The sequence below is a fragment of the Protopterus annectens genome, chromosome 10.part0 (genome assembly GCF_019279795.1).
Source record: "Protopterus annectens isolate FY-2018-M chromosome 10.part0, PAN1.0, whole genome shotgun sequence".
NCBI classification, from domain to species: domain Eukaryota; kingdom Metazoa; phylum Chordata; order Ceratodontiformes; family Protopteridae; genus Protopterus; species Protopterus annectens.
In genome coordinates, this window is record NC_056744.1 from 532,489,526 (window position 1) to 532,508,011 (window position 18,486).

The 18,486-nt window shown below is 42.1% G+C and overlaps 1 protein-coding gene across 2 annotated transcripts in view; it reads right to left on the minus strand.

Moving 5' to 3' along the window:
* The window catches only part of RNASEL (ribonuclease L), a 236,534-nt gene that overhangs the window by 2,231 nt on the left and 215,817 nt on the right, over window positions 1-18,486 (minus strand). The gene's annotated exons all lie outside the window — the stretch shown is intronic.

Here is an 18,486-nt window from a genome sequence, read left to right on the forward strand (position 1 = left end):
GTTTCTAACTTCAGAATATCTGCCTAAATACTTCATCCTTAAATTTTCAGGGTCTACATATTAGTTTCCACTCAAGTGTTTGGCAGTGCCCTTTAGAAACACAGACGTCTTGAGTGACATTTTTCCTGTAAAATAAAATTGAAATTTCTCCAATATCTAGTTGCACACAGGACAAAGTTTGCAGTGACAAGCACTGTCCACATAGTTGCAAACCAGATACTCCTGACAGTGAATGATATTCTCACTCCAACAGTCTAATCAATAAAAAAAAGGGTCTGTTGCCATGGATATGAACTTTTCTACTGTCGTTACTGGCCTGGTGGATATGGGCATCCTAAGGCAATGTAGAAATTGCCTCATGCTACTGACAACCAGTTAATTCTCAAACAAACTGATATGGTACGTGAGATATGTATTTAAACAATGTCACAGGATGCAAAGCTCTCACATAAAAGTACTCCTAATGTCAATAAGGTTGTCAGTAGTATACATGCTGCACCCATCACGCACAATTCAAAACAGACATATAGACCCTCATATACTGAGGTGCTTACATGCAACCTTCCTAAACCACAAAGAGCTCCTAGACAATGTACACATAAGAAATACTCTCAGCAGCCCCAAAAGCACTCTTTCAAAACAACATCCACATAATCCCATAGAACTACATCTCATGGAGCCTCTACCTCTAGGCCAATAAGACAAGTCAACACACAATCCAACATACTAGTCACTGGAGACTCCATCGTGAGACACACTGATCTCCCTCTCACCAGGCTGGATAAGGAGAAAGTTACAGTCAGTTGCTTATCAGGGGCTAGCATCCGCTACATTACTCATGCACTCTGGTCATTGGACCACAACTACCAATATGACTCAGTCATAGTCCATGTGGGAGTAAATGACCTAAGACGTACTTCCCTAGGCTGTATGAAGAGAGACATTTTAGTGCTCTTGGAATATGTGTTCAGGCTGGTATGAACCTAGCATTGAGCAGCATTTTACCTTCTTCAAGGATGATGCCACAATACAAACAAAAGATGATTGACTTTAATAATTGGCTTAGTTTCTGGTGTCATTCTAAGGGGGTGCAATATTTGTCAGCATAGAAGGAGATGGTCAATAGACCATGCTGCTTTGCCAGGGATGGTCTGCACCTCTCCCTCTAGGCTTTTGAATATTAGCTAAAACATTGTCTTCCCCCATAGTACCTTTTTAGGCAATGCCAAACTGAACATACTTCCGACATATCAAATCAAAGCCAAGAAAATCTAAACGTATTACTGCTCAATGCTAGTAGCCAAAACAAAAAACCTTCACTCCCTGGAAGCTCTCTTTACCCTAGAGAATGCTGATGTCTGTGCAATCTCTGAGATGTGATTTAAAGATGCAGAGAGTACACCAACAGTGCAAGGTTATAATGCCTTCCACACATTTAGACCAGCTACTTCACAGGCAGGGACTAAAGGTGGAGGTCTCTCTATTTACATCAGAAATTTATATACTTCAAGGCTGGTCAAACAGGACAATGCACTTGAGCTGTTCCATGTTCAAATCACCTTAGGTAAAACCCAATACCACTTCCTTGCAAGCTATAGGTCCCCCTCTATGACCCAGAAAACCCATACCATGTATTTAAACTTATTAGAAACACTAACCATCCAACCCAATATCATATTCATGGGTGACTTTAATTACCCCTCTTTTAACTGGGAATCCTATATGAGATCATATACAGAGATTACTGAATTTTGTAAACACAAACTCCCTGGACCAGATAGTGAATACACCCACCAGGGGTGCAACCATACTGAATCAGGTCCTCACTAATATGGCAGAGTGCTGCACACCCCCTACTGTAATGTCTTCCCTGGTAAGGTCAGACCACAAAATGATCTCCTTTGAAGTAAAAATAAAACCTGGACCCCCAGCTCAACCAGGAATATTCAGGAACTATTCTAAGGCTAACCTCCCACTATTAAGTGAGAACCTGACAAAATTTCAAGCCCCTGTAAACCCTGAGAACACTTCTGCCTATGCAGAACTGTTCACAGAAACCCTGTACAAGCATGTTAATAGCTACATAGAGGCAGCTATACCCACCAGGAAGAAGTACTGAACTGTCAAAAAACAAGCCATCCTAGAAGAATCACAAAATCAATCGGATGTATAACAGGAGGAAGAAAATCATGGCAAAAAATTAGGAGGTGCAGAACCCAGCAGGATAAAAGCACTCTCAAACTAAACAAACAACTCAGAGGACAAATAAAGTCTACCAAAGCCAAATATGAGGTAAGTTTGGCCTCCCAGGCCAAGGACAACCACAAAGCATTCTTTAGCTATGGCCGTAACCTCAAAAGCAATACACAATTGTGTGCAGAGCTCATTGTAAAATGGAGCCCCCTATAATGAGCCAGAAGATATAGCAAACCTCTTGGCTGATAAATTCGGCTCCAACTTTAGTCATCTCTCACCCTCTCAACCTTCCCTCAGGAAATATCATGAAATATAACTCCCCCTACTATCACTAGGGAACAGGTCCTTAATGCTCTCTCTAAGACCAAGAACACTGCATCAATGGGCCCAGACAATATCTCAGGATGCCTTCTAAATAGCATGAAACATGACCTATCAGGACCTCTAGAATTACTCCTTAATTGTAGCGTCTAAACAGGCTTCATGCCTCATGAATGGAGAAAGGCAACAGTCATCCCTCTGCAAAGGTGGGCCATTTACAAACCCACAAGTCTCACTAGTCTTATATGTAAAGCCACGGAAAGAATTATCATGGAGATTATCAATAGAAATATAGTAAATCTTCAGACACTGGACCCAACCCAATTTGGTTTCATCAAGGGCAGATCATGCCTACTCAGCCTGGTGGAATTCTTTGAGAAGGTCACCAAAGCAATGGATGAGGGAAAAATAATTCACACCTACCTTGACCTGGCCAAGGCATTTGACACAATATCCCACTTGGGCATTGCTGACAAACTCAAGAGGTTAGGTACAAACCCATATATCACCCAGTGGCTAGCCAACTGGCTCACAGACAGGACCCAGGAAGTTAGAATTGGGGAGTCCACCTCTACAAAGAGGCCAGTCACAAGTGGAATCCCTCAGGGATCAATCCTTGGACTGCTCCTTTTTGGCATTCACTTCTCAGAAGTCAAGGCCAATGTCAGAGGTCTCTGGCTGACTAAATTTGCAGATGATTGCTGTCATTGAATCTCACACTGACACAAATGTTCTCCAGGAGGGCCTGACACAGACAAACAACTGGTGTCAGAGCGATGGACTAAAACTAAATGCCAAGAAATGCATAATAATATTCTTTGGGAAGTCATCCATCCTTGGTAACTATCATATTGACAACACACTCCTTAGAGTTGACTCAGTAGTCAGGGAATTTGAGACATACATAAATAACCATAAGAGATAAAATATTTTACTAAAATTGATGCTCATGTTTCAAATTAAGACCAAACACTGTTATGTTATCTTTTAGTAGTACTTTTTATTAGAAATCAACCATTATAAAGGGAGTTTCAGGCACTACATGTTCTAGTTTCAAACAGTTGTTTTTAAAATCTACTTTCAGCTGGTGGTGCTGCAGTAGCGTTGTCTCCTCACAGTAAGATGTTGTCCTATTCGATTCTCAGCTAAAGCGTCTTCTGTGTGAAGACATGCGTGAATGGGTGTACCTTCGTTGAAGGTTGTGCATCAGAGCTGGAAACTCGGCATGTAAAAATCTACTGCCAATCATTAGCGGACCGGAGTTCTGCTGTGGCGACCCCTAACCGGGAAAAGCCGAATGATACAACAACTTTCAGTTACTTCCTGCCTGTGTTACACTGCTAAGAGCAAACAAGAAATGTCAGGGACAGCTGGCTTCATTATAACAACTCCACAAAGAAGCTGTATTTTGTTTAACCTTTTGGTTTGATAGAGCTTATCAATTACGGTTTCCAAAATACATAGAATATACACTTAATAACGTTAGGATTATAATATCTTGTTTGGGAACAGTTTGCTTATTAGTAGTTATATATACTTGATTAATGTTAAAGAAAGCTTTTTTTAGTGTGTAAAAACAAATAGTGATAGTGAATGCACTTGTTTATAAAATCAGGATCAGTGGTGGTCCAGTCATTTAGATTGCTGGGGAGCATAGTGCAGCATAAACAAAACAAGAATATCAGAAATTAAAATGCATGTGTCATACCTATCAAAACAAGACATTTATGACATTGTGAAACATGGAACAAACACAATTCAAGCTGAAACCCTAACTGAAAGGAAAGCAATATAGAAGTTTTGAATACTGTGTCAAGATGTCTGTTAGAATATTAATTAAAATAATCTGCATAAACAGTACAGAATAGTAGTAGTGTTTTTTGTGGACTCAAGCGGATGAGAGTGATGAGGGCACATCAACTGACATCATCTACAACAGGAACAACTGCGTGTTGAATGACACTCTGGTTATCCAGTAACAGTAAAAAAGTAACAAGGAGCAAACTGGTTTATGTGGTGATCTAGCCCTCTGAAAATTTATATTTTGTTTCTGCAGAATAACGCAGTAGGAAAATGACTTGCAAAAATCCCTCTTATTATGCAAACTCTGAAACATGGTGACCCCCCCTCCCCAAAAAAAACATGGTGACCCCCCCCCAAAAAAGAAAAAGATGGCTACAGTTCTCCGAGTGGCAGCTTATACTGATAAATCCAGTGACATATCTGTATGTATGTGTATGGAATTTAAATTAGCCGTTCTGTTTGTATGAGAGATAAAGTGCATGTACGTCTTAATGCGAGAGAGTAGGTGAGTGTATGGAATTTAAACTAGCCGCTTGTTGCTCTATGAAATAGGAGTAGTATGTGTGTGTTGCTGTGTAACAGAGGAGGTATGTGTATATCTGTTTTGCTGTGTGTGTTTAACATAACTCAACTGTCCAAATTTAGCCTCATAGTTTTAGTCTGTTTCTCATAAAATTTGTGGTTTTCTGGCAAATCAGGGAGGACTGAAGTCACTAAAAAATGTTGATATATATTATATATATATATATATATATATATATATATATATATATATATATATATATAGTGTCAGGAGTGATTTGTGACAGACGAGTACCAGAAAGAATGAAAGGGAAGGTCTACAAGAGGGTAGAGAGACCAGTTATGTTATATGGGTTGGAGACAGTGGCATTGACAAAAAGGCAGGAGTCAGAGCTTGACGTAGCAAAGTTGAAGATGTTAAGATTTGCACTGGGTGTGATGAGGATGGACAGGATTAGGAATAAGTATATTACAGGGTCAGCCCAGGTTGGAAGGTTTGGAGACAAAACCAGAGAGGCACGATTACATTGGTTTGGACATGTGCTGAGGAGGGATGCATAGCATATTGGGAAAAAGATGCTAAGGATGAAGCTGCCAGGTAACAGGAAAAGAGGAAGGCCTCCCTGATATCTCCCTATGCTGTGGAATAAAATCCCGGTATATGTGAGGCAGAGCACCTCGCTGGCCTTGTTCAAGAGAAATCTTGACCAATGGATGGGAGATCGCAGATATACCCCAGATCGCAGATATACCCAGGATTACCTCAGTGTCACTGCTCAACAGAGGTACAGCAAAATAATGGGTATAGTTCCCCATACTAAGGGGGGGTGGTAAGTTACTAAACTATGGGCTAGGCTTATAAATGCCCTAGGGCAGATAGCCTAGTATGAACCTATGAACCTATGAACCTATGGATGTGGTGAGAGAGGACATGCAGGTGGTTGGTGTGACAGAGCAAGATGCAAAGGACAGGAAGAAATGGAAACAGTTGATCCGCTGTGGCGACCCCTAACAGGAGCAGCCGAAAAGAAGATATATATATATATATATATATATATATATATATATATATATATATATATATATACACACACACACACACACACACACACACACACACACACACACACACACACACACACACACACACACACACACACGCACGCACCCGAGTTTCAGACTTCACATCTTTCAGAAAATGAATGTTAACACAAATCCTGTTATTCTGGCAACTTTCTAAGTTACAAATAGCAATATTTAAAATCTATCCCCATGTTTTCAGACTTGTTGAAATTTCTTGCACTAGGTGGTTGAGAAGTATGCGTACCGCTCAGCTGTTCAGAATTTTGCAGAATGTCCTGATTTTTCCATCATAGTTTTGGCCTATTCTGCAACATCTGTGGTTTTCTGGCAAATCACTAATAAGTGAAATAACTAAATAATGTCATACATTTGAGTTTCAGACTTCATTTTCTTCAGAAAATGATTGCTAAGTCCAGTGCTGTTATTTCAGCAACTTTCTAAGTCTATAAGAGCAATATTTAAAATCTGTCCCTATTTTTGGGCCTTTGGCCCCCCCCCCCATTATTTTAGGCTTTGTCCAGATTTCTTATGCTGAGGTTGAGCAGTATGGAGGTATGGTATATAATGCCCTAGTTATGGGGGAATGCAGTTTAGTCAATTAATTTGATCAGGCTTGACCCTGTAACTTGGTTATAGGAGTCAAGAACCGCCCGAATCCTCTACACCAACTACCAGACTACAGAAGGAATTGTGAGCTTCAGTGGAGAAAAGAGTCTGAATCCTCTGCACCAACTAGCAGACTGCTGACAAAATTGTGAGTATGAGTTTCAGCACATTTTCAGGGAATTATGAGTTTTAGTACTATTTCAAGGGATTGAGTTTCAGTTCATTTTCATGGAATTGTGAGCTTCAAGGGAAGAAAGCTTACTGTTGCGCATGCTAAGTCTGTTCTCAATGTGCAACTAACTGTTTTGTTTATCAAATGGCAGTCACTGTTTCTGTTGTAGAATTTGAAAGCAGTGTTAGTAGCTTAATTGCCTTTGGTGCAGAAGGCTGTGGATTCTACTCCCACACAGTGTAGAGTAGATGGAGTGCTGATATTGCAGTGCCCATTTGATTGCTGATTATTTTGTGCATTTTAAGGGGGGATAGAGGTTCTGCACTCCTGATATGTCTTCCTTTGTATGAGATGCCTAGCAACTGAATGTGTTGCTTGTTTGTCAGTCATTCCCTAATACAATATTACCAGCTTGCCAATTTTTTAATGTAATATACACAATGAATTCTTCCAAGGGCAGCAGGCACTGAATGTGTAGATGAAACATTGAAATGTAAAGTTGTTTGCCAGTAGCAACATTTTCATTAGTTACAGATTCTCTTTAATGTGGAATTATTTACATGACTTTTACTTTTGCAGAGTCTGTGCTTATTGAGTGATATTTGTGGATTGTAATGACGGAAGTCTGAGTGGCGTTTTATAGTTGAAATTTTCTGAAATGGGTAGTTTTTTCATTATTGGTTCATACATTTTGTTTTATTGCTTATTAAAAGAATTTTTAAGACTACAAATTTAAAATCTAACAAGTTGTTGCTACATGATACAAGGAATATGATTTAGTACAATCAGGAAGGTGAATAACAGAACACATGCATGTATGCATGGCCCTAAAAATGTGTGCAAGGAGTCTATGGTTTGAAAATGGCCAAAAGGTAAACGTAATCCTCCACAGGCCAGATACATTTTCTATGAATGTGGGGTTTCATGCCATTTCAGTAAATGTGAGTTTCAAGGGCAGAGAAGTTTACTGCTCATGCCAAGTCTGTTTTCATTTTGAAACTGTATTGTTGGCTATAAGTGTTTGTGCTATTTTATTTCAATATCTTTAAGCACTGTAGAAGTAAATAAGAAAACAGTATGCACACTGATAGGTCTGAACAGTGTTTATGTTAACTGGGGAGAAATAGCCAAGTAATGGAACACTGGAATGGCTGAAGAAGGGGCTGCTGCTGGGCAGTTAGAGGGTTGCTGCAGGAGGGGGGGCAATCTATTACCCTGCCTAGAGCCCTATTTGACCATGATCCAGCTCTGGTATTTTGCACTATTTACTATAAACCATGAGAAGTTGGAATGTAACAACGAAGTGTCAGTTGTAAAAAAAATAAGCACTTTTATTCCATATTTGGCAGTAAAGGAATGAACATGCTTATTATTTTAGAATTCCCATTTCATTGTTTCATTCCAATTTCAGATAGTTTATGATTTTAACTGTTATTTACTGTTAATTAATAACTGTCATATTGTTGAGCATGCCAGGGCAGTTCTATGGATTGTGGAGCTCAACTGTAGTGGCAGCAGCCCACCCAGGTACATTCTGGGCAGTGATTTATGAAATAATAACCGTAGGCAATGATGATGATAAAATGATATTTAATGCAGGCAAAAAACTGGAATAACTTTGACTCTGCTGTTACTGTGTTTTCAGATGTTAAGACAGTTTTTTCTTTGCCTTAAGTATTATTTTTTTCTCATTTTTTTTCATTACAGCAAGTTGGCCCCAGTTTTGTTAGATTTTTTAAAGTTATACAAAAACATTAATTTATTTAAAAGAACAATAAAAATGCTGTGTGATTTTATTCTGTTTATAAAAATGTTACTATAAAGCATCTTGCTTTAAGCCTTCAGTTAGGTTATTTATTATTATTGTTCAAGTTGTCCAGTTTTTGTTGCACTTCTGTTTATTTAATTGAACAAATGAAAACAAAATGGTAAAACATGGTAGCTTTTGCTCACAGTTCTTATTTAAACCTCAAAACCTCATAGCTGCTCAAGGGATAAAACCAAAAACGTAATGGGTCGGGGAAAAGGTAAAAGGTCCAGAATCAGGGACAGATTTTAAGTATAACATTGTTCTTATATGCTTAGTTGCTAGAATAACAGGTTTTGCATTAGCATGCATTTTCTGAAGGATATGAAGTCTGTTATTATTTAAGTTTTGCAATCCTCATAAATCTGACAGAAAACCACAAATCTTATGAGGAAGAGGCCAAAATTATGACAAAATCAAATGGCATCAGAGATACTCAGTCCACATATCTAAACAGAATGGTGTGGAGAGACGAATCTATATCACAGAGGATACCACTGTTCCAGAACAGACTCTCCATTCAAGTAAAAGAAAGCTCATCCTTGTCCATATTTAAATGCAACTTGGATCTAAGGATGGGTAACAGAAAATGCACGCCGGGATTGCCCCTCAGTGCCAGTAATGGATAGAGGCAGTTCCTAAATGCTGCATAGGTCCCCTCCAATTATCTATGGTATGATCACAGGTATTCTCGTTGGGACCAATATACAGTTATCAGCCACAGAATGGGAAAGACCAATCAGGAAATGTTAATTCAAGCGCCAAAAGGGAAATTGGCTAAGCTTAAAATGTCCTCCAAGTGAACCTCTGTTGAAGTGGTAAATTGTGATCTAAAAGAGAATTTTTTTTTAAAGTCTATCTGCATAGGATATGTTGTTTACACCCTGTATTTTATTTGTGAGGAACCTCTGAGGACACTCCAGCTGCTGTAGGTACCTAGTCAAGTACATGCCAAATGGCGCATCGTACCTGATTGCTGGTCTAGTGAGGGCTGAGTACAGCGGGACTATAATTTCCTTGGATCTGGATGCCATACCTTTACTTATAAGTTGTGCCATAAAGAAGGACTTTCTCACCACTCTGGACATACGGTGGTTAAAATTCAGGCTACTATCTATCTTTGTATCTAGATCTCTCACCTCTGAATCTTCTCTTAGGGGTGTGCTACTGATGTTGTAATTTGTAGGGGAATTTGACTTCCCAAAGAGTATGATAATTCTTTTTTTCACATTTAGTTTTAGGCCATGGTTCTGGCATCAATCATTTGTGTGATCTAGGCACTACTTAATGATATCTAAATCACTGGGGGATTCAATGATTGCCCCCAGCTTGAAGTCATTGGCAAACTTTGTCATCCAGTGGCTTTCCACATTAGCCTTGATTTCAGAGAAGTATATTCTGAACAGAAGTGGTCCCACCATAGAGCCCTGTGGCACACCACTAGTAACTGGCCTCTTGCTGGATCTGAATTCACCCACTTTAATTACGTTTCCTGCCCATGAACCAATTGGCTATCTATCTGGTAACGGAGGGATTTATGCCAGTTTTGTGAGTTTATTTATAATACCCGAGTGGGGAACTGTGTCAAATGCCTTGGGTAGATTGAGGTAGGTGGTATGTACTGTTTTACCCTCATTCACGGCCTTAGTGACTTTCTCAAAGAAATCCACCAGATTCAGTAGGCATGACCTGCCCTTGGCAAAGCTGATCTGGGTTGGGTCCAATGTTTGGTGGTTTCCTATGTCATTTATCAAGTCCATGATTATTCTTTCCATGGGTCTGTAATTTCCCATGTCAGAAGATGATCTCCTTTTATGCATTGGGATGCCTGTTGCTGTCCTCCATTTTATCGGGACAAAGTCATTCTGGAGGCTGTGGTTAAACAGAGATCCTAACAAGCCTGATAAATCCTTTTTTAAGCTGTTTAAGAGGGAACCTGGTATACTGTGAGGCCCCACTGAAGCCATGATGTTAAGTTGTCTATCTTGCCTTCATTCTTGCTGTTTGGGATCGGAGCCGAGGATCTTCAATAGTTCGAGAGATGTTTACTGGCTTGAGGCTACCCCTTATCCCATGATGCCTAGCGACAGCTGCCCAGATCTTGTTTGCTGCTTCAGCTGTGAGGTGTGTCATTTTCTGGCTCAGGCTTGTATATTTTCAAATTTTTGTGTAAAAATATTCTCTTAGACCCTTTAAACTAATAGATATTTTACTGTTCTTAGCTTTATTCTGTACATGTTGTTGAGTACTTCGTTCTTTAGTTTCCCTTTTATTTAGAACTCATTTAAGTTAGAGTGTTCTCCCCCCTCCCTCTAGGATAGCCGTTAAACTTAGAGGCTCTCCTTTCCTTTTTTGCTATCGTTGGTTATATATATTTATAGGTGTACTTGTTTAGAGTAGTACTTATTTGTCTGTCTGTGTTTCCCTTGTGGTACTTAGTTTTTTTGTAGTTAGGTCATGTCTAAGGAAGCTAAAGTATCTGGCTTAAAAAGTGTGACTCATGCTGTCAGAAAATGTCTCTCACAGATGGGCACACTAGTTGCCTTTATTGTTTGGACGCTGTTCACCTGCAGGACTCTTGTTCTATTTGTCATGCCTTTAGTCCAAGAGTCCTGCAGGAGCGTAAGAACAAATTGATCCTTAGGGGTCTGTTAAAACCTCAGGATTCACAGACAAAGGATTCCCAGCCAGTGAAATTCCCAAAATACACTAAACCTTCGGCTCCACCTTCGAAGCAGACTCCTGTACAGGATTTACCAAGTATGTCGGTTCCGGCTTGTACCGACAAGACAACCCCTCCGTCGGCTCCATCGGATGTTTCGGAGCCATTTCAGAGCCATAAGAGGTTCCCTTCATTAGAGTCAGGTCATTCAGCTCCTCGGTCTCTATTATTGCAAAGTGAATGTAGCCACCATTCTTCACACTCCTCTCGATCCTTTAGGCTGTCAGATAATGATGTGGAGAGAGTAGTAAGTTGTTGTTGTGTCTTTCAGCTTTTCCCGGTTAGGGGTCACCACAGCGGAACTCCGGTCCGCTAATGATTGGCAGTAGATTTTTACATGCCAAGTTGCCAGCCCTGACACACAACCTTCAACAAAGGTACACCCATTCACGCATGTCTCCACACAAAAGACACTCTAGCTGAGAATCGAAAAAGACTGTGTCTTACTGTGAGGTGACAATGCTACTACAGCACCACCAGAGAGTAGTAAGTAGGTTGCTTAAATCACAGGCACTAGCAAAATTATTGTCTAGCCCTCCTCAACAGGTATCAGCTCCATCCACCTCTTTTTCTGTTCCTCCTCCGACTCCATTGAGTTCAGAGCCTGAGTTCATTGGGGTTAGAGTAGTGGAACCGTCGGCTCTGATCACCATCTCTCCTTCAGCTCCAACTTTGGCTTCAATTACCTCAATAGTTCCTTTGACTGAGGAATCTGGATGCCAGGGCTCCCTCATCAGCTTGGAGGGGGCAAGTGGCATCAGACCCTTGTCCGACCCTGTTCTCCCTCTCGGAGCATCGGCACAGGTGAGCTCGGCTCCAACATTGGCCTTGGAGCCATCTCCCTCGGCACGAAGAAAGATTCCTATTTCTTCTGAACCAGGGCTTTCTTTGCCTCAAGGCAGGGATGCCTTTGAGGTCATGTGGAGTGCACTGTCCCCCGATACTAACAGCTCCATCAGTTCCGTCCCACGTAGTGTCTATGCCAGCCTCTGGTCCTCCTCCAGACCCCAAGCATAGGGAACCGATGCCCCAGGACACCCCATTGGGTGTTTCCTCTTCTTCCGAGGCCTCCCCAGATCACTCAGAGGAGCCCCCTCAGAAGAAGAAGTGCAAGAGGAAGCACATTGACTCCCCTGAGTCTGTCACTTCTGATACAGACTTAGATGAATTGGAAGGGTCCCTGAGATCCCAACTCTGAAGATATTTCCTTTTCGGACATCCTTGAAATGCTTAGGCAAAGGGGGAACTGGACTCCCCTAGCCCCTGCCAAGGATGAGTCTGTATTCCTGGACACTTTCTGCTCCCGACCTTCCACCTCCTGGGTTTCTCCTCCTTTTAACCCACTTATGTCTGTAGTGGCTTGAAAGGCTTGGTCAGCTCCAGACACTGTGAAACCAACTCAGAGGAGACCTAATAAATTTATTACAGCACCCCAGGATAAGCAATTCCTTTCTAAAGGTGTGCCCTTTGATGCCATGGTGGTAGCAGCAGCCACCAAGAAAGAGTTAGCAGAGACCTCTTCATCTGTTCATCCCCCTAACAAGGAGCCTAGGACGATGGACAGGTATGGAAAGCAAATCTTTGCTTCAGCGACTTTCTCCATGAGGTCCCTGAATGATCTATGTCATTTTACTCGCCTTCAAAGGGATCTCTTTAAAGAGCTTGGAGAAACTCTTCAAGATCCTACAGCTGAGGGAGTACAAGACAAAGTAGCTTCCCAGCTAGTGACTCTTAATTCTGTAGTTAACTCCTCCATGAGGCTCATTTCCTATGCAGCCGATGGAGTGAGTAGAGCCACAGGCATAGGTGTGGCCCTCAGGAGGCATGCTTGGATGTGGCTGTGTCACTTTGCGGAACCCTTTCGAGTGTCCTTCACCAATACCCCCTTTGATGGCTCCTTTCTCTTTGGGCCACAGGTGAAAGACATGTTGACTAGGTGTGAGCAAGAAGGCAAGAGTCTCTCTGCCGTGGGAGTCCATTTTCCCACTCCCTCTAGACCTTACCCAAAGGGTCAGAAGAGTGGAAAGATGTGGCTCTGCAAATCTCAGGGAGCATTGCCTGACACACGTGGTGATTTTTCCTCCAGAGGCAGAGGGGGAAACAACAGTAATAGATGCCGCCCTCATGGCAGAGGGGGTCCACAGAACCAGGCCAACAGAGAATCCTTCTCTGACAAGCCCTTCCAGCATCCTTGAAGGGTTGCCCGGCTGCTCATCTCTGGAGGCAGTCGGGGGAAGACTTTCGCTGTACACAAAAGCCTGGCAAAATTTAACAAGAGACAAATGGGTACTATCCATTATATCCGGAGGTTACAAAATTCCCTTCCATCAATCCCCCTTACAGTCAAAAAAGGCCCTTCCAGATGTTCCACCCAATCTGAAGGAGCAAGCAGTAATAGAAGTTTCAAAACTGCTAGAAAAAAGAGCCATTCAGGAAGTCCCCGCAGACTAGCACGGATCCGGAACTTACTCAAGATTCTTTTTGGTACCAAAAAAGACAGGAGACTGGAGACCGATTCTGGATCTCAGCAGTCTCAACAATCTGTACAAAGAACAATGTTTTGGATGGTCATGCTACAGTCTATTCTACCCTTCCTGGGTCAGGACAATTGGATGTGCTGAATAGATCTTCAGGATGCGTACTACCATATCAAGATGGACAGATGCTCCAGGAGATTTCTTCACTTTCAGGTGGGGGCCAGTCATTCCCAGTTCAGAGCTCTGCCCTTTGATATCACCACAGCTCCCAGGGTGTTCACCAAATGTATGGCAGTGGTCACAGCTCACCTGAGACATCAAAGATTCCAGGTGTTTCCATATCTAGACAACTGGCTCCTCACTGCTACCACCAGGCATCAACTCTTACAAGCATGGGATTATACAATCACATCTTGCACCAGGCTAGGTATTACAATAAATTTTGAAAAATCTGCCTTGTTGCCCTGTCAGTCTATCGCTTACACAGGGGCAGAATTAAACACAAGGGAAATGTTCGCAAGGTTATCACTGGAAAGAGTGTCCACAATTCGTCAACAAGTGCAAATCCTAATGCAGAGCAAAAGGATCCAAGTCAGATATGTCCTTCAAACTCTGGGCTCCATGGCAGCTGCCATTCTTCTACTTCCATTAGCGCATTTCCACATGAGAATTCTTCAGTGGCTTCTTTTCACGCAGTGGCCTTTCCAGGAGCTACCCATGTCTCACATGATCCTGATTATGGAGACATACAAAAGGCACCTTTCTTGGTGGATGGTCTCCCGACTAGTGACTCAGGGCAGACCTTTCATACAGCCCCCTCCAGTAGCCACAGTGACTACAGACGCCTCCCTGATAGGGTGGGGGAGCATTACCTGGGCAGGACAGTCCAAGACACTTGGCAACCTCATGAGTACCATCTGCACATAAATGTCCTAGAAATGAGAGCCGTGCTCCTAGCGTTGCAAGCCCTTCAAGACTCTCTTCCTTCTGGGACCATTGCAATTCAAACAGACAACATGTCAGTGGTGTGGTACATCAATAAGCAGGGCGGAACCAGATCCTACCCCCTGTGTCAAGAAGCACTCAGACTGTGGCAGTGGGTGATTTTCTCTCAACATTTTCTGATTGCGATGCACATCCCTGGGAGATCCAACATCATAGCGGACAGGCTCAGCAGAGCTATCCTCATGCCTCAAGAGTGGTCTCTGAATTAGGAAGTTGCGGATCTTATCTTCCGCAAATGGGGACAGCCTTGATGTGATCTTTTTGCCACTCCTTTCAACAGCAAATGCAGTAACTACTTCTCCCTTCTTCCGCTTCCAGGTCACATACCCAGAGACGGTCTAGTCCATGATTGGCCTCAGGGACTTCTTTATGCCTTTCCTCTGTTTCCCCTGATACCAAAACTCATACAGAAAGCAAAATCGTTGGGTTGCAAAATGATCCTCATTGCCCCCTACTGGCCTTGACAGATATGGTTCCCGTTCCTGCACCCCTACCTTCTCGATCAGCCCTGGACTTTGGACCCGATTCCAGATCTCCTGATTCATCAATCAGACGGGTTGCATCAATCCCTCCAAACTCTCCAGCTCACAGCTAGGTTGCTCCACTTCCAACCTTAGCCAGGCTTCCCAGCAGTCTGTGAGATTATCGTTTCCTCACATAAGTCTACAACGAGAAAAACTTATGCTAGCAAATGGAAACGTTTTTCTTATTGGGCAGAGTCTAGGAATGTGGATCCCTCCTCAGCCCCAGTCCACAAAATTCTTCAATTTCTAGCACAACTTTTTCACTCCAGGACCACTTCCGCTACGATCAGGGTACAATTAGCGGCCATTTCTAATTTTCATATTGGTTTGCCAAATTCTAACATCATGTCTCATAAGCTCTGTAAAGATTTTTTGAGAGGAACATCTCTTCTTAGACCTCCAGTGAGAGATCCTCCGCCTCCTTGGGACCTTAATTTAGTCCTAACTTCCTTAATTCTGCCTCCTTTTGAACTGGCAGCATCCTGCTCCATCAAGTTTTTGTTTTAGAAGACACTCTTTCTGGTTGCTATCACTCCAGCTAGGCATGTCTCAGAATTCCAAGCACTATGTGCTCGTCTTCCTTACCTGGTGTTTCACAAGGACAGAGTTTCTCTGAGGACTAATCCTTAGTTTCTTCCTAAAGTCTGCTCAGAAAATAATTTAAATCAATCTATAGATTTCCCTGTGTTCTTCCCCAATCATAGCAACAAGGCAGAGTGCAAGCTTCACCAATTGGATGTTCACAGACAATTGCGTTTTTACCTACATAGAACTAAAGAAATAAGAATGTCAGACCAATTATTCCTTTCTTATGCCTTAAGCAAACAAGGTCACCCAGTTTCCAAGGTGACCTTATCTAGATGGTTGTCCCACACTATTACATTTATTTACCAGTTACGGAATAAAGAGTTACCAACTAAACCAAAAGGTCATTCTACTAGGGCATTAGCCACCTCCGTAGCTTTTCAGTCTAGGTTGCCCATGGATTCCATCTGTGCAGCTGCCACGTGGGCAAACTCTCATACTTTTATTTCTCATTACAAGGTGGATATGGTCTTCTGGAGCAGAGCTGACTTTGGTTCCACTGTTCTGAAGAGTCTGTTCCACTGAGCTACCCAGGATGTTAGGTGCTAGGGACACTGTCCCAAACAGCAAGAATGAAGGTGAGATAGACAACTTAACATTAAGAAGTTATGTACCTACCATAACGTTCCATGTTAGTTGTCTTCTTGCATCCCTCCCTCCGTCCCCCCATCCTAGTGGATCGAGAGGAGTCCTTTTTTCACTGGCTGAGTATTCTTTTATTGTTATTCTTCTGGCTAGGTCTTCCTGACCTATTCCAGATATTAGGATGCATGGAACAACCAGTTTTTTGATAACTGGATTCTCTCATATTATGTCTGGATTAGCTATTTCAAATGAGATCTGGGTAGCTGTCACTAGGTTTCATGGGATAAGGGGTAGCCTCGAGCCAGTAAACAGCTCTCGAGCTATTGAAGATGGCCGAGTTGGAGCCGAGGATCAGCTCTGATCCCAAACAGCAAGAAAGAAGGCGAGATGAAGACAACTAACATGGAACATTATGGTAGGTACATAACTTCTTATTTTTAGCTTTAGCTTTAGAGAGTGCAGTGGCAACCTGTTCTTTGCTGATAATTGGTGGTGGAGTGGAGGAGGGCATTTCTTGGGGAGAGAAATGGGAGATGATCTGGAGGTGAAACTTGAAATGAATTTGTTGGACAGCACATTAGATATATCTTCTGACTGAGTATAGGTGATGCCATCTACAACAAATTCTGCACATTGCTGGGTGTTGCCCTTCAGACTGCGGACATAACTGAAAAATGCCTTCTGGTTATCCTTAGCTTTGGAGGCTACTTTTACCTAAAAGTCTGCTTTCAGAGACATGACTAGCTCACTGATTAACTTGCTTAGACTAATGAACTTTTTTCTGTGTTGTGCACATCCCCTTTTACATCTCAACAGTATTTTCTTTCTTGTTGTACAGCCTATAAATACCAGGGGTCCACCAGGGTTGTCTTGCTTCTGATGTTTGACCTGAGATTATTTTGGTCTGGTACTATTGTTTCTATTCAGTTCTGTATATGGTCATACAGGGATTTTGTGTACACCTCTGCATAGGTTTCTGTGTTTTCTGGATTTGAGGGAGCTTGGAAACTAGCTATGTCATTCCTTAATAAGGGGTAATTTACCTTTGAGGAGTTCTTAAAGATTCTGGGGTTAGGTGGGAGAACTAGTTTTACCTTTATTTCAAGGGAGATCACTTCATTATCTGATCTTACCAGTGAGGACATCACACTAGCGGGGGTGCCATGCTCTCCTACATTTGTGAATAGCAGATCTGAGATATTTGTTCTCCTAGTGGGAGTGCAGACTAGCTGCTCCAGGGAATTTGAATTTACAAAGTCAAAAAATCTTAGAGTCTGCAGGTCAGTGGTCATGTATGCTGCCCAATTAATGGAGGGGTAGTTAAAATCACCCATGAGTATTGTACTGAGCTGGATGGTTAGTGATTCTAGTAACTTCAGGCATGATGTCAGTTTCCTAGATCATGGTGGAGGGCCTGCAGCTAGCAAGAATATGTCATACTGTATGACCATGCTTGAGGTGTGCTTATCAATTACGTAGATAGATGCACCTCTGCTTTTTGCTCTTTCATGTTTAGTGGTTGGTCAGAATGTATGAAAGGCATTATAGCCATGGACTGTCAGATTGCTTTCTGTGGCCTTAAACCATGTTTCTGTAACTGCACAAATGTCAGCATTCTCCAGGGTGAGGAAAGCTTCTGGGAGTGCAGTTTCTTGCTGAGGCACCTAGAATTCAGCGGTAACACCTTTAGCTTGTTATGAGTAGCTTTTGTTATGTTGGAAGGTTTGCCTGTTTGGCAATGTTTGTTGCTTTTTTGTTTCTGTACATGAGAGTTTAGCCTCCAGTGTTAATGTGTAACTACATCTGTCAAATACTGTATTTGTCTGTTCAAGGATTAAGTGGTTGTCAGTGTACATAAGGTAATTGCTACATTGCCCCATGATGCCCTTGTCCACCAAGCTGGATGCACAGATAGCAGGAAAGTACCTATTCATGGTTGCAGGTCCTACTGTGTACTTACAAGGGATAGGAGTGGAGAGGGTTTGCAAGCAGACGAGGAAAGGGTGGTTACTTGGAGTAATCTGCAGCTAACCTAGCCAGCAGTGCTGCTCAGCACCCAGACCAAATGCTCTCTGAGC